This window comes from Oratosquilla oratoria, chromosome 21 (assembly GCF_046742065.1).
Source record: "Oratosquilla oratoria isolate Oo_2021 chromosome 21, ASM4674206v1, whole genome shotgun sequence".
Lineage (NCBI taxonomy): Eukaryota > Metazoa > Arthropoda > Malacostraca > Stomatopoda > Squillidae > Oratosquilla > Oratosquilla oratoria.
Window position 1 is genome coordinate 9,770,023 of NC_134797.1, and position 4,343 is coordinate 9,774,365.

Below are 4,343 nucleotides of genomic sequence, written 5' to 3' on the forward strand. Positions count from 1 at the left end.
TTGTTTTTCATAGTCTGTAGGAACTTCAAGGGGTTGTGATCCGAATATACTTGAATGGTAGTTGAGGAACCCAGGTAGACTTCGAAGTGGATAAGGGCCTGGACCAAAGCGAGCGTCTCCTTCTCAATTGTTGAGTAGTTCTTCTGCGCAGGGGACAGCTTCTTGCTGTAGTAGGTGATAGCGTGAAGAACTTCATTGTGTTCTTGCAAGAGGGCGGCACCGATACCGGTGTCGCTGGCGTCGACTTGCAGAAGAAAGGGTCGTTGGAAATCGGGTGCCCTTAGAACTGGTGCGTTAGTGAGAAGGGACTTCAGGTTTTTGAAGGCCGTCTCACAGGTAGGTGTCCACACGAAGTTGTGGTCTTTTCTCAACAGGTCAGTCAATGGTTCTGCTACATCTGAAAAATTTGGACAAAAACGGCGATAATAGCCACTCATTCCAAGGAATCGACGTACCTCTCTACGATTAGTGGGTGTTGGTACATCATTGATGGCTTTTATCTTGGCGTCTATTGGAAACACTTGGGAATTTCCAACTTTAAATCCCAAATAGGGGACCTGTGTATGTCCGAAATCACATTTGGACAAATTGATGGTAATGTTTGCTTGGTCTGCTCTATAAAAGAAATTATTTAGGTGTTCAATGTGTTCTGTCCAAGACTGACTAAATATTATCACATCATCTAGATAAGTTTTTACTCCTGGCAATCCTGCAACAAGATTACTTATCATTCTTTGGTAAGTGGCAGGGGCATTTTTAAGCCCAAATGGCATTGCTCTGAATTGGAACAATCCCTCTTCCGTAATGAAAGCGGTAACTTCTCTTGAGCGAGGGTGTACAGGGATTTGATAGTATCCCCTTAACATATCCAACTTGGATACATACTTGGCAGTTCCTAGACTGTCTATGATATCATCTATCCTAGGGATAGGAAAAGCATCGGCCTTAGTATGGGCATTGATTTTCCTGTAGTCAATGCACAGGCGATAAGAATTGTCAGATTTAGGGACAAGAATGCAAGGAGATGCCCAAGGACTACTGGAGGGTTCAATTATTCCCTGTTGAAGCAGAGTGTTTATTTCTGCTTTTATGAACTCCTTTTTTGGATTGACTCTATAAGGGGCTTGTTTGATAGCCCTTGGCGAGTCTAGAATTATTTCGTGTTCTATCAAAGAAGTGAATCTTGGGGAATCTAGAAATAATTTTGGAAAACTTCTTAAGAGGAAAAGAATGTCTTTACCTTGTTTCTCAGATAAGTGTCCTACTTTTATCTGAAGATTTTGTAGTATCTGAGAGTTTTCCAAGGGAATCTCAGGAGGATTAGGCAGGTTATCAGGAGGCTCTTCGGATTCTATTGTGGTAGAGCTGCAAGCTGGAATTGGATCTCGGGAATGATAAGGTTTTAAGGTATTTATGTGACAGAGACGGGAACTCTTTCTTCTGTCTGGAGTTTTGATTATGTAGTTGAGATCACTGGCTCTGGACAAGACTTCATAGGGTCCTTTGTATTTAGCCTGCAATGGATCTCCTGGTATGGGAAGATAAAGTAACACTTGATCTCCTGGAGAGAAAGTTCTAAGTTTAGAATTTTTATCATACCGACCTTTCATTACTCGTTGAGCATTCGCCAAGTTCTCTCTTGCCAACTTCCAAGCTTCTAACAACTTCTCGGTGACCTGGGACACGTATTTCAAAGAAGGAACTGGTGGTTCTTCTTTCATCCATTGTTCATGAAGTATCTTTAGGGGACCACGGACTTCATGACCGAAGACTAATTCTGACGGGCTGAATCCAAGGCTTTCTTGAATTGTTGTTCGGGTGGCGAACAACAAAAAGGGGAGTCCGTCTTCCCAATTTCGAGTGTTTCTCAGCACAGAAGATTCTTAACATTGTCTTGAGCGTTTGGTGAAAGCGCTCTAGAGCACCTTGTGATTGAGGATGATAGGCGGAGGAAGTTACATGATTTATACCTAGTGTTACAAGAGTTTCTCTAAACTTGTTGGAAAGAAAATTACTTCCTTGATCACTTTGAATGTTCTTAGGAAATCCTACCATAGTGAAATATTTCAACATTTCTCTGATTATATTTTGAGCTTTAATATTTTTCAAAGGAATGGCTTCTGGAAAACGAGTGCTCATACACATGATTGTGAGAATGTACTGATTTCCTTTACTTGAAGGAGGTAAAGGTCCTACACAGTCAATAAGAACTTTTTTAAATGGCTCTTCCATTACAGGAATGGGATGGAGTGGAGCTTCTACAATTTTCTGGTTGGGCTTACCTACAAGTTTACATGTATGACATGTTTTACAATATTGGGCAACATCTTTGACAACCGTGGGCCAATGGAAATGTTGGGTTATGTTGAACAAGGTCTTTCTTACCCCTAAGTGACCTGCTAAGGGAGTATCATGAGCCAATCTTAGAACATTATTCCTGAAACCAAGAGGGAGGACTATTTGATTCCTTACTTGCCATGGCTGGTCAGCGGTTGCGGTGGATGCTCTCCATTTTCGCATTAGGACTCCGTTTTCTATATAGAAACCTCGTGACATATTTTCAACTTCTTCTGGAGAAGAAACAATCTCGTACAAATTTTTAAGAGAATGATCTGACTTCTGTTCTTTGATTAATTCTGCTCTAGATAGAGAAACTGGTGAAGAAGAAGATGGGTCAGTTTGGGAGAATAGGGATTCTAGATTATAGGTCTCCTCTTCAGATTTCTTGTACTGAGATCTGGTTACAGCACAAGCGGGAAACAACTGTGAGTTATCTGAAGGTTCTACTGAGGTCTTAGGGTTATTTGTTATTAAGGGAGAAATGACTTTGCTTCCAGCGATGTCATTGGCCAACAATAAGGATATTCCTACTATGGGAAGAGAGTCTACTACTGCTACTTTAACCATTCCGGTTGTTAAATCAGACCGCAAGAAAACATTATGTAATGGACATTTTATAATTCCTCCAACTCCTTCTATCAATATATCATAACCTGTATATGACTCACCCAGATTCTGCAAGACAGAATTTAAAATCAGACTTTGCTTTGCTCCTGTGTCTCGGAGTATGGAAATAGGATATTGTTGTGAACTACTACTATGAGATATAGTTCCTGAAGATACAAATGGTTTGAAACAAGGATCATGATCTGATGAGGGGGGTTCTACATTACTTGACAATACCGGCTTCTTTGGTAGTTTATCCTGAATAGAGGATTTTGAATCGTCTGATTTTATATTACTTACAAGAGTTGGTGTCTTATTGGAGAATGAGGGTGTCAGTCTCTTTCTGCAATTAAAAATGTGATGGCCAACCTGTTTACAATATGAACAAGTTACAGGGGGATTAGTCTTAAACCTTTCCATTCTTTGCCAAGGTTGGTTTGGAGGATATTGATTGAAATCAGACCTGTAACTGAAATGTGATGGGCTAGACTGATTTTCAAAGCGTTTCTTTGGGGCCCAAGGATCAGAGTATTTTGTTGAATCTGGAATATATGACTTTGACTTTTGGGATTCCATTTGTCTTGACTTAGGTTTATGATTTTAGTGTGAACTCATCAGCCAATACAGCAGCTTTAGTTAAAGTTTCGGGAACATGATCATCTATAAAAATCCTAAGATCTGTCTCTAAGGTATTCTTAAACTGCTCCAACAAAATCAACTGTTTAAGTCTATCTAAGGTGTCCGTTTCACTAGCCAAACACCACCTATTGAATAACCTCTCTTGTTGAGCCGCATATTCTACGTATGTTAACTGAGGTGTCTTCCTATAATTACGGAATTTCTGTCTATAGGCCTCTGGTATTAGTTCATAAGCTTTTAAAATACAAGCTTTCATATTATCATACTCGCTTTCTGCTTCTGAAAGAGAAGTATAAATTTGCTGAGCCTTACCCTTAAATTGTGTTTGAATGATTAATGGCCAATTTTCTTTAGGGATTTGTAATTGTTGCGCCAATTTTTCCCACTGAAGAAAGAAAATTTCTGGCTCTCCTTCTGAAAATTGGGTAAAAGTTTTACATACTTGGAAATATCTATATGACCTTCCTGAACTACGGGTTGTCTATCAACAATCCTAGCTTCTACTTCTGTCTTCTTTAATTCTAACTCTACTTGTTTCACTTTAGCTTCCTCTTCTCTAGCTTTAAATTCTGCCAATTTGATTTTAGTTTCCTCTTCTCTAGCTTTAAATTCTGCCTCAATTTGCATTTGTTTCAGTTTATTTTCCTCCTCTTTAGCTACTTGTTTCACCTTAGCTTCCTCTTCTCTAGCTCTAAATTCTGCCTCAATTTGCATTTGTTTCAGTTTAGTTTCCTCCTCTTTAGCTACTTGTTTCACCT